At 50.5% G+C, this 13033-nt stretch overlaps 1 long non-coding RNA gene across 1 annotated transcript in view; it reads left to right on the forward strand.

The window, feature by feature from the left end:
• LOC138488048 (uncharacterized) overlaps positions 1 to 13033 on the forward strand; it is a 176833-nt gene that overhangs the window by 50917 nt on the left and 112883 nt on the right. The window lies entirely within an intron of this gene.

The following is a 13033-nucleotide window of genomic DNA, read 5'->3' on the forward strand; positions in this document are numbered from 1 at the left end:
TTACCTACAATTATGAAATCTTTCCTAACACTCGCCCCTCCCAGACTATGGACAGGGGGAACTAATCCACCCCTGGATGAGTCTCTTGTTCAGGTTGGTTAAACATTCTGGACAACCCATCAGCATTGCTATGTTGGACACCTGGCCTATGCTCAATAGTGAAGTCGAAGCCTTGTAGATTTATGGACCACCTAAGCAACTTTGGATTCTCCCCCTTCATGTTCATTAGCCACTTTAACGGCTTATGGTCAGTCTGCACAGTGAAGTGGGTCCCATAGAGGTAGGGCCTCAGCTTCCTTAGGGCCCACACAACAGAGAAACATTCTTTCTCTACCGTGGACCATCTGAGCTCTCTGTCCTTAAGCTGGCGACTAATAAAACCGTTAGGGTGTTCCTTACCCTTCTCATCTACTTGTGATAGTACAGCTCCTATCCCAGTGTCAGAGGCGTCCGTCTGCACGATAAAAGGTCTTTGATAATCAGGGGCCCTTAGGACAGGGGCCTGGCACAAGGAATCTTTTAAGCCATTGAAGGCCTTCTCACACTCGTCGTTCCAAGTTACCTTCTTGGGTTTCTTCGGAGTTGTGAGGGCAGTCAGAGGAGCAGCTATGGTGCCATAGTCTGCCACAAAATTGCGGTAATACCCCGTGAGTCCTAAGAAGGCTCTCACTTGGGTTTGCGTAGTGGGGGTAGGCCAGTCTTGTACTGCTTGTACTTTACTGGGTAGAGGCTGTATCCTCCCTCCACCTACTTCATGTCCAAGGTAAACCACTGAGCCTTGTCCAATCTGGCATTTACTAGCCTTTATGGTCAAGTGGGCTTTCTGAAGAGCCTGGAGCACAATCCCGAGGTGTTTCACATGGTCTTCCCAGGTGGCACTGAAAACTGCTATATCGTCCAGATATGCAAGACAGAATTCGTCCAACCCATTCAACACATGATTCACAAGCCTCTGGAAAGTGGCAGGTGCATTCTTCAACCCGAACGGCATTACCCGGAATTGGTAAAGGCCGTCTGGCGTAGAAAATGCTGTCTTCTCCCTGGCATGTTCTGCTAAAGCTATTTGCCAATAGCCAGCAGTGAGGTCAAACGTGCTGAGGTACTTGGAGGCACCCAAAGTATCCACCAGCTCATCTGTTCGAGGCAAGGGGTGGGCATCTGTCTTGGTGACAGCATTCAGAGCCCTGTAATCCACGCAGAACCTCAATTCAGAAGTGCCTGCTTTTGGAACCAACACCACTGGGCTGGACCAAGGACTACTAGAGGGTTCAATCACCCCAAGGTCTAACATCTTGTTGACCTCAGTCTTAATATAAGACCGTACTTTGTCTGACATCCTGTATCCCCTACTTTTGGTAGGTACACTGTCTCCTGTGTCAATGTTATGTTTGCACCAAGGTGTCAAACCAGGGGACTGTGAAAACAGGGGGGAAAACTGCCTAAGCAAACTTTTCACCTCAGCCTGCTGATCAGAAGTCAGGTGAGGGGCCACTCGGACACCCTCAATGGAGCTATCTGAAGGACCGCTTTGGAACAGGTCGGGGAGAGGTTCTGACTCCTCTTCCTCAACGTCTGAAGCCAGTAGCAGTGCTGCGATTTCGACTCTTGGGACAAAAGCCTTCAGCCTATTCACATGGAACACTTTTGGAGCCTGTCCAGGCCTTCCAAGGTCCACTAAATAGTTAACCTCACCCAGGGGCTACACCACTGTGTAAGGGCCTGACCATTTGTCCTGTAAAGCTCGAGGCCTTATGGGATTCATGATCAGGACTTGCTGACCAGGTGTAAAGTTGATGAGGGAAGCTTTCTGGTCGTACCAATGTTTCACCAGCGCTTGCCCTGCCTTCAATTTATCACTAGCCAAGCCCATCAGAAGTACCATCCGTTTTCTGAGCCCTAGCACATAATCAACTACATTGGTAGTAACAGGGGGAGTGGGCATCTCCCATCCCTCTTTGACGATGGCTAAGGGTCCCCGTACGGGATGACCAAACAGAAGTTCGAAGGGGCTGAAGCCAACACCCTCCTGTGGTACCTCTCGGTAGGCAAACAGTAAGCATGGTAAAAGAAGATCCCATTTTCTTCTCTGGGGCTCCTCCAGAGCCCCAATCATGCTCTTTAACGTTCTGTTGAAACGTTCCACCAGACCATTGGTCTGGGGGTGGTATGCAGAAGAGAACTTGTAGGTGACCCCACATTCTTTCCACATAGCCTGCATATACTTCGACATAAAGTTGCTGCCACGATCGGACACAACTTCTTTAGGGAAGCCAACCCTAGTAAAGATGCCGAGTAAAGCTTTTGCAACCGACTTGGCAGTTACAGTCTTCAATGGGATGGCCTCAGGATACCTGGTTGCATGGTCGACCAGCACCAGGATAAACCTATTGCCCGAGGATGTCTGCGGGTCAAGGGGACCAACGATGTCGATCCCTACCCTTTCAAATGGTACCCCCACAACTGGGAGCGGTACCAACGGAGCTTGGATTGTCGCGCCAACCTTACCAGACAACTGGCAGGAGGCACAACTCCTGCAGTGACTTTCTACTTGCACCCCCATCTTGGGCCAGTAGAAGTGCATGGATAACCTTTGCTTGGTCCTCTTCATACCAAGGTGACCAGCAAGGGGAACTTCATGCGCCAACTGCAGGAGGAAGGGCCTAACAGCAAGGGGAACCACCAACCTCCTATGGTCTCCTTCTGTAGACTCTGTGGGCTCACTATACAGGAGTCCACCTTCCCAATAAATCCTATGCGTCCCAGGAGGTTCACCCTCAAGCTGGGAGCAGGCCTGTCTCCTTAGGCCTTCCAGAGATGGGCACTCACGTTGGCCTTTACTGAATTCGTCCCTATCAGGACCTCCTTCAACTAACAAGTCTTTTAGTTCAGGATGATCGTTGGGGTCGAATACTTCAGGCATCGCCACCTCCTCGTCAGGTCCGGGCGATTGACCAACTTCCTCCACCGCAGTGGTAGGCGAGCTCGGGGGAATATTCTCTTTCCCTCGTCTTGACTTGTCGACTCCTTTCGCCTTGGGTTTCCCCTTCGGCTGGGGCGGCTTATTGGACTTGGCCAATGCTGCCCGTGCTTGAGACCGTGTGTAGGGTCTTTCGGCAGTGTCTCCTACGAGCCCTAAAGCTCTGAGATCATTACCCAACAAGACCTTTCCCGGGACGTTTCTCTGAATGCTCACTGGAATCCTGACTGCTGTACCATTTAAAGTAAGATTTACAGGTATTACGGGAAACATACGGAGGGGGCCGTCAGCCAACTTAGTGGGCATCAGAGTAGCTCTGGCAACTTCCTCTGAGTCTACCAAGGTAGAATCCACTACAGTGCGACTGCACCCACTATCCCTAAGAGCTGGAGTATCCACTCCATTGATCAGCACACTGTCTTTAAAGTAGTGCTTGGTATTATCCGGAATCCTAGCATAAGCCTCTGCGACTTTAGGCTCCCAGGAACCCAGGGACACTAAAACTACCTCAGCCTCTATTCCGCTGGGAAATGAGTCTGAGGAGAAGGATGCTCCTGTAAACTCTTCTTCCTCGTAGGAGGAGAAGGCCAGATTAGCGGAGTGGACCCCCAAAGGTCTAACCTTACACCGGGGATCCCCCTTCACGTGGTCAGTTGCTCCACAAGAAAAACAAGCCCCAGTGGGTCTGTTTACGTAGGGAGGCTTATTGTAACCAGAGTTCTGTTTCGGAGGCTGACCTCCACTACCCTGTGAGTTCTCTTGTGTCTTACCCTTGTTTTTCTTTTTGTGGCCCTTTTGGGAAGAAGATTTAGCAGATTCCCCACCCTCCATATCTTTGGACTTTTTCCCTTCCTCCTGCTTACCAGGATGAGTTTTGTCCTTATGGGACACTCGATGTGACACCCATAAGTCTGCTGCAATGGCCAGCTTCTTAGGATCTATCTCCTTCGAATCGGCCAAATGCTGCTTAAGCTCCGGGGAAGAAGAAGCAAAAATGTGTTCCAGCATGACAAGATTTATCATGCCTTCGAAGGTAGAAACCTTATAACCTTCGACCCAGCCAGTTAAGTTTTTCAAAGATTCAGCGACATAAGATACCCAAGTACCACCTTCCTTTTTCTTATACTCTCGAAAACGCTTTAAATATTGGGCCGGAGTCTTCCCAAACTTTAAAATGAGAGTTTGCTTTAACATTGCGAAATCAGCTCGCTCAGCCTTCGACATTTCCATGATGGCACTACAGCCAGAATGGGGCAGTCTACTGAGCAACCACGCAATCTTATCAGCATTGTCAACTTCTTGAACTTCGCATGCATACTCAAACGCATTCAGCCAGTCCATAATGTCATTCCTTTTTTCATACACACTGAGCAGATCTTTCGGAAACCGTGGATGAGAGGAGGCCCCAGACCCATGTCCAGGACCCTTGGACCCATTTGCAACCTGAAGCTTGGCCAGTTCCAACTGGTGATCCCTGTCTTTCTGTTTTTCTGCCTGTTCGATTTTTAGTTTGGCTATGCTGAATTCAAGCTCCTGCTGCCTAAACCGCAGCTCTTGCTTCTTGAATTCAAGCATAGCATCCCCATCAACACTGGCAGAGGAAACATTAGACATCTCGTCCTCACTGTCCTCGTGGTCGCGATGGATCAGTGCAGCGGCAGAACCGTCGGTTCTACCAGTGAGAGCAGCCCCACCACCTTCTGCACTGTCCTCAGAAGTTATAGCGTCAAGCTGCGCTTCTTGCCACGCCACGATTCTTTGGATCATTTCCAATTTCGTGCCTTGAGAGGAAACACCTCTCTCCGCACACATCTTCTTCAATGTTTCTGATTTGGAAGCATTTAAAGTTAACAAGGTATTTGTTTCCATACTGTGTGATAGGACTATGGCCTTTTTAAAGTTATACTACAACAATTCACTACGTGTACTGGTTGGAATAACCTGAAATGCCTTAGTTCGAGCGCAACACTGGATACCTTCAGTCGTATCCCACCGCTGTACACCAATTTGTTAAGATGGATTTCTGAACTCTGTCCTGGTGGCGCAGAAGTTCAGAAGGCCAACCTAATTACTTGGAACAGGGTAACCTCTGGACGAGCCAGACCAATCAAGGTAGCGATCGCGGCGGTCAAGACTAGGTCTCAAGAGGGGTGAGGGTGACTGAAAGCCCGCAATGAGCACACAAAGCAAGAGCGCTTACAAACTACTCCAAACAGTTGTTATATCAAAAATATATACACATTTATTTTAAGGCCTTTAAAACAATGACCGTAGCGAGAAAATCACAATATCACAATATTAAACCAACACATACCATATCAACACAATATATATACAAATACGACAGTCGCAAGCGTTATAAGCACGAAATGTGTAATCCACCTGAAAGGGAAGGAAAACAGGCAGTGCGATAATGCTTTAGACTCCGTTCGCCTTCAGAGGCACCTAACTAGATGGAAGTCCGAGCCCTGTGAAGAGTGGAGCCTTGTGCTCAAAGTACCTGCACACGCCGGTGCCAACGGGCAAAAGGAGAAGCTCTTCGGAGGAAGTCAGGCAGTTCAGTATAGTGCACAAAGAAGAAGAACAGGTTCCGCGACTCAAGCGCAGCCTCCACAGCGAGCAGAAGCAGAGCGCGAGTACGGACAAAAGGGTGCTGTTTTTACACAGCGGGGAAAAGCAATGGGCTACTGCAGGAGGGCGACCAGATCCTAGCTATACTACTCACCGGTCCCCCAAGCAAGCAGACCCAGGCTTCTCCACGTTAGTTTCAGCAGCTGGCAGGTTCAGAAGAGTCGGGAATGCCTCGTCGTCGTGTAGAGCAAAAAGACGTCCCAATCGAAGAAACCTGCACAGTTTGTTGCCGCAGCAGGACAACGGAGCGGCCGGGTGTATCTGAGCCAAATGTACACTCCTCCCTTCAGACCTGGGAACGCCAAGTGCACGAAGCGTGGGAGAGTGACAAGGACTCGAGATACAACACAACCTGGCGGCGGTTACAGAGCAGGACTCCCTTGTAAACTGGTCAGTCAACTGGATGGCCCAGAGACACTTCCGAAGGCTTACTTGGCAGGAGATGATGAAGTCGCCGGGAATAGCTGTTCCTGCTATTCCAAAGGTCGAAGCACCAGTACAGGCCTTCTGGTTCGATCAAAGGAGGAAAGGGTTTCACAGGACGACAGCAGTGCAAAGGAGGAGTCCTTCAGCGGGTCACCAGCGATTCCTCGGTCCAGCCTCGTGGTTGCAGGATACTTGGCTCCTGTATTCCTTCGTTCGTGAGAACTCAGGAGATTGACATGGTAGTGGTGTTTCCAGCCCCCTCTTATCCACGGTTCCCTTCGCGCCAAAACGGAGGGGAGCCAATGGGAGATCCGCTCATCAACACACATACCATTCGTGGACCAATCACGGACCACGGTGGTCCCAGGCATTCACACCACCCTAGACTCTCTGGCACCCAGGATGTGTATTGGGACCAGACATCCCAGCCCACACCCTAGAGGCACACAAACGACATGTAGAAGCCCGCGAAAGCAACCACGTTTCGCGGGAAAGTACATGCCCAAATAAGGAAGGCCCCGGGTCGCTCGACCTGGGGAAGGTGAAGGGAGCAAGACGGTCAGTGGACAGGACAAAGGAGCCTCGTGGTCTGGCCATCTTGGGAGCCAGGCCACCATTTTGGGTTCAGTGCGAAAAACATGCTCAGAACGCCAAAAGGAGCTCAATGACTTGCACCGATCAAATACCATCCTAAAAGAGTATCTAGGGCCCGTAGAAGGCTAGAGACCCATGAGAGCTGTAACTTAGCTTACAGTGCCCTCTTGTGTCATGTTGCGCGAAAGCCGCAACATGATAGAAGAAACTACGGGAAACAGCGTTCCCCGGTACTGACTGTCTTAAGGGCATGTCAGTTACCCCGTAAGAAAGGAGCGAAAGCCCAGAGGAGTGCGGCAGAAGGCTGCACTTCTCTGGCAAAGTCAAGAACAAGGTGAAAAACAACAGCAAAAAGTTTAGGGGTTGCCACATGGAAGGAAAATTACCTACAATTATGAAATCTTTCCTAACATCGAATATAAAAAGTAGTATCCACTGCCAGCAGCCAAAACTCGATCAGGGGGACTGGACAGTGCCCCCTCGAACAACAGACCCAGGGGCAATCAAATTGCCCCTACCAGTACGTCCACAATATGAAGGTTTGTACTGGTTCTGTTCACAATTTAGGACTAATAAAGCCAATGGTGACTTTACATGCCCTGGGAGACAGTAGTCAGTCCCAGGGTATGGAGACTATGTTTGGGGTTCACTATGACACCCCTGTGTTACTGCACGGAGGGTGCTGTGTAACACACATACCAAAAACACATGAAGCCCTATGGGGTAAAAGACCCCATAGCCCATAAAACACATTCAAAGGCAAAGGAACACCTTCAAATCATGTCTAAGAGTGAGAGTAAAAGAGTCTCACTCTTAGCAGGAGGAAAAAAAAATAATAAACCCCAAAAATCCAGCAAAGCTGCTGGGGGACTCACTAGGTTTGGGAAATTAGACTATACAGAGAATTCTCCCTAACACTATTCACTGAAAGATGCCACCCTAGAACAAATGCCACCCATAGGAAGATGAGATTAAACAGAATCAACTAGGTTTATAGTTTAGACAAAGACATTAGATCAAAAGTCGATCTAATAGACAGATGCAGAGAAAAGACCTTCGATCGCTGTCCGGTGAAGGCGCACCTCCACCTCTGGCACTTCTATATGCTTTAAACAGCAATAAATTGCTCGTTGAGGCTCTCAGACCTCGTGAAGCGAGTGAACCAATTCCATAGTTTAGCTTAATAAACAGGTCTGTTTCCATAGAGTGCTTTGTGGACAAGGTACAAGGCCTTGTACTTTTTTATTTTTTTTCTACAGGTATCCCATGTAATCTATGAAGAGGATGAGACACATGGTCTTTCTGCACTAGCCAAATGCAGCCACCCTCTTTTTCAGATTCGCCAAAGCACCAAGAGACCATGCAAGTGGCAGCAGAGCAGTGCATAAAACCCAATAACATAATAACTGGCGTAACATATGGCGCCAATGCAAGATAAGGGCAACACAATACCTATACAACAGACAGACGTAATGACTTTGTCGATGCTTGTTTTAAATACATCTAATAATGCACATGTATATATGGTGGCAAGAGGGCTTCCACACTCAGAACGGAGGGAATCTGTTTTGGGGTGAGTGTATCAGTAACAATTTTCCAGGCTGCACTCCAAGTCTCCCAGAATTTCGCCTACATCTAAAGTGAACATTTGCCTGCTTAACAAAACTGCAACACCAGTTAATACATTTCACTTCCGCTTCTCCCTGCCTTCCTGTTGACCTGCATGTTTTGAGACTCCGTTTCTGCTTTATTTACTGTGCGCTTCCTGATTTTCCCCGCTCTTTTCACTCCTCTGGCAAATTGCAGAGTGAAATATTCAGGGGGATTTCCCATAACGTTTAGGACTTTATCGCTTTCTTTGCTACTTGAGTGGAGCCTGTCGCAGAGAGAATAGCTTGGCAATGGACTGGGGTTCCAGTAAACAGGAACAGAAAGAGCAGTTGCAAAAGGGAAACCGAGAATGAAAGCCCGGGCATTTGCTGAGGACAGGAAGTTCATGAAGTAATTGTGATGTCTACAGCCGCCAGGACGTGGGGGGCGGTAGGAGGCAGAGGGAGGGCCTCGGGCTGAGGCTTACGCTGGCACGCGATGCGCGGGGCCGGCGCGGGACAAAGGACACGACCACTCGCTTGGCTGCTTAAACCCGGACTGGCGTAACCCCGCCAGTTCCGGTGATACCTTTATTTCTCTTACCCACGCACTGTGTCACATGACTTCGTCCGTCAGGACACGTGACACCACATTCCTCCTCAACTTGGAGGCAAATTCACAGTGGCTAACAACAACACTTAGACTAGGTCTTACTTCTGAACAGGCAGGTGTCTCTGCTTCAGTCTTTGACGATGTATTCCGTCCACAACATATCCCTGGAGGCGGGATGACGGCTTGGGTTTTTCTCTCAGACTGTATCGGGTGTTCCTTTCCCGGGGCGGATCTTCGGTGGCGGCCTCCGCTTCAACCTCTTCTTCTTGCGGCGCTTCTGTGCTCCGTTGTGGTGTGGGTCTTTGGGGTGTGCGTGTCACTTCTCCTCTCTGGGGTGACGGGTACTCTTCCCACATTTCGTGGGGCACTTTCCTGAAGTGGGACATGTTCCTGGTTACGGTTTCTTCTCCTCGGGTTGCGGTGACCATGCTATGGTTGGTGGTCTTGACGGTCCATGGGCGAACCTCGAAGTTGAGGGACATCTTCGGCGGTGCCCGGTTCCTGACGAGGACTGTGTCACCCGGGTTCAGTTCTCTGTGGCAGACCCGTCTGGCGATGCTTTCTCGCTCATTGTGTCTTTCCCGCTTTGCATCCATTTCGAGGATGTCCGGATCTGGCGCTGTCCAGTTGGGGTGCACAGGGAGTTCCGCCTGTATTGGTACTCCAAACATGAGGGCAGCCGGGCTGACTCCAGTGGCTGAGTGTGGGGTTTGCCGGTGTGTTTTCAGAAACCGATACACCGTCTTCAACCAGGGGTGTCCTTGTTCTTTGGCAATCCTGATAATTTTGTTCAGTGACCCCATGAAGCGTTCAGCGTCACCATTTGCTTGAGGCCATCTTGGGGTAATTCGTTGATGCTTGACGTTTACTTCTTTGAAAAACTCACGCAGCTCTTGACTGGTGAACGATGGCCCGTTGTCACTTTTTACTTTCCTCGGGATGCCATGTGTGGCGAACATTTTCTCCAGTGTGAGGATGGTGGTTTTGGCGTTGGTCGAAGCTACATGTTCCACTTCGGGGTATCTGCTAAATTCATCAATCACTACTAGCAGGTACCCTTCCCCTGCAATGGTGCAGTGGTCCATGCTGACGGCGTCCCACCGTTTTCGGCTTCGTGGGGCGCTGCTGATTGGTTCTGGGTTTGCTGGTCTCCGTGACGCTTGGCAAGCTGCGCAGGACTCTACGAGCTCGGTTATCCTCTGGTGCATGTTTGGCATCCACATTTGGGATTTTAGGTAGGCTGTTGACTTGACGATCCCCTGATGTCCACTGTGGGCCAGCTTGAGCGCTCTCTCTTCGAGGGATTCGGGCAGTATGATTCTGTTTCCTTTCAATATTACTCCTTCTGGGGCTACTGAGAGTTCGTGTCTGATGCCGAACAGGGCCCTGAGTTTGGTTTGGGCTGTTGCTGTTCGGTGAGTCATTGACATGAGATAGTTTTTCCAATTTCCCGATTGGATGGCAGCGGTCGTGTGTTGCAGGACGGTGTCTTCTTCTGTTTCCTGCACTACTTCCTGCAGTGTCAGGGCCCGCGGTCGGGCACAAGCTACCACATGACAGACGTGCTCGTCTGTTTCTTCCGCATGGTGTTGCTCTTTGTCTGTGGCCGGCCGCGGATGGCGGGACAGGTAGTCTGCCGGGTTGTCCGATCCTGGGCGATATTCTACCTCGATGTTATACGGTTGCAGTTGCAGCATCCACTTCTCTATGCGGGCTGGAGGATGCGGGGCGGAGCCCCGGAATATCGGGACTAGGGGCTTATTGTCGGAGAAGACCTTTGCCTGTTTTCCTAGCAGGTATACCTTGAAATGGCGACACCCCCACAGAATGGCCAGGGCTTCCTTTTCGATGTGCGCGTAGTTCTGTTCGTGCTTTGTGAGAGCTCTGCTGGCAAATGCGATTGGGAATACTCTGCCATCTCTGTCTGTTTGGGTCAGCACTGCTCCCAGGCCAACCGGGCTGGCGTCGACAAGAAGCTCGGTCTGTCGATCTATGTTAAAAAATGCCATGGTGGTGGAGGCAGACAGGGTGTCTTTGCTTAGTTGGAATGCCTGTTGGTGTGCCTCCGTCCACTCCCATTTTTGGTCTTTCTTGGTTAGTTCCCTGAGTGGGCTCGCGATGCTGGCGAGATCGGGAATGAACCGTGAACAGTAGGTGGCCATCCCCATGAAACTTCTCACTTCGGAAGCGGATTGCGGTGGTTCAAATTCTTTTATCTCTTGTACCTTGGAAGGGTCAGGGGACACACCTGCTGCGCTGAATATGTATCCGAAAAAACATAGTTCCTTTTTGTTGAACTCACATTTTTCTGCGTTGAGGGTCAGGCCTGCGTCCTCGAGCCTCTTTAGAACTGCTGCTAAGCGTCGATGGTCTTCGTCCTTGTTCGATGCGTATACTAGGATATCGTCGCTGATGTTGGTGGTCCCTTCGAGCCCTGTGATGACTTTGCGGATTTCGTGCTGGAATACTTCTGCAGCAGACGATATCCCAAAGTTGAGTCTCTTGTACCTCATCAGGCCAAGGTGGGACGAAAATGTTGTAATGTACCTGGATTCTTTGGATAATCTCAGCTGGTGGTAGCCAGACCGGAGGTCGAGTTTGCTGAAGATCGTCGCTCCCGTGAGGTCTACGATGAGTTCGTCAAATGTGGGAGTGACGTGGCGTTCACGGCCGATGGCTATGTTGGGGAGCCTCATGTCGATGCATATTCTTACCCCGTCTGGTTGTTTCGGTTTCTGGGCTACTACCATCGGTGAGACCCACGGGGTTGGTCCAGACGTCCTCTCGATGATCCCTGCGTTTTCGAGCTTGAGTAGTTCCTTTTCTACGGCATCCCTCAGGTGGAATGGGATTCGTCTATGTGATACTGCCTTAGGTTCAATAGTGGGGTCTATGTGGAGCTTGATGGTTCTCCCTTTGAGGCGTCCGATGCCCTGGAACAGCTTCTTATGTCGTCCTAAGAGGTTGTGTAGTTCATCGTGTTGCACACTGAATGCGAAGTGTATCAGCTTCAACTTTTCGGCCGTTTTGCAGCTCAGTAGGGTCTCGCAACCGGCATCTACCACATATATCCGTGCACGGCAGTTGGCGTTATTGTGAGCAAAGTCCGATTTAAACGACCCTTGCACTGGTAGTGGTTTCTTGGATCCATAGGCGTACAGCCTGACTTTCCTCTTGAGGAGTTCTGGTCTTGGGTTGAGTCTGTTGAACGCTGTCACGGGCATGACGTTTACTGTTGCGCCAGTGTCAATGATTACTTTCAGTGGGTCTCCGTTGGAGAGGACAGTGCATGATGGCCTCCTCTTCCGGCGTGATTTGCTTGGGTCAACTGCCGATATTAGGTGTACTCGGTGTACTCGCTTTTTCCCTTTTTTCTTCCTCTCCTTGCCTTGCCTTTCGGGAGAGGAGTCGCTGTCACTGTCGTCGCTGTCGCTCGTGGCTGGGGACCTTTGGGGTTCATCGACTGCTCTGGCTTTGCCTTTCCGCGTGTGTTGGCAGGAGGATCCTCTGGGCGCGAATCTCCTTCGCGGTTCCTGTGTTGGCCGCGGGTCTGGGTCCTTGTCATTCCTGTTCGGCGGGTTCAGGCAGACTGCGGCATAGTGATTCAAACGGTTACATTTCCTGCATGTGGACCCCCACGCAGGGCAGGATTCGCCTTTGTGCCATGGACCTCCGCACCATTTGCAGGCTTGATCTCGTCCTTGTGATGGGTGAGGTCTCTGGTTCTGTTTTGGGCGAGTGCTTTGTTGTCGGGAGATGGCTGCCACGTCTTCCGCGGGTCCGGTTTTGTCTAGCGGTAGTTTCTGGATGGCTGCTTCCATTACCGCCACCTGGTCTTCGGTTTGTTCGCGGAGTCGCGCCATCTCGAGGATGCGGGATAAGCGTACATTTTTCTCTGAGAGTATCGCCCTCCTCAGTTTCTCAGAGGAAATTCCATTGATGATTTGGAGGCGGATGGCGAATTCCTCGTCTGGGAATTCACAGCCTACGGCCATTTCGCGAAGGCGAGCGTGAAATTTGTCCACTGTCTCTTTCTCCCGTTGTCTCGCCATGCAGAAATGGAAGCGCTCGTAGTCCGGGTTGAGGTCAGGTTTGAACATGTTGGTGAGCGCGGTTTCTGCTGCGGCGTAGTTGGCGTCGCTTCCGCGGTTTGGCGTGGCGTTGAATAAGCACAGGGCAGCAGATCCTACATTGAGTAGGAGA

The sequence above is a fragment of the Ambystoma mexicanum genome, chromosome 9 (assembly GCF_040938575.1).
Source record: "Ambystoma mexicanum isolate Mex_15411 chromosome 9, UKY_AmexF1_1, whole genome shotgun sequence".
NCBI lineage: Eukaryota > Metazoa > Chordata > Amphibia > Caudata > Ambystomatidae > Ambystoma > Ambystoma mexicanum.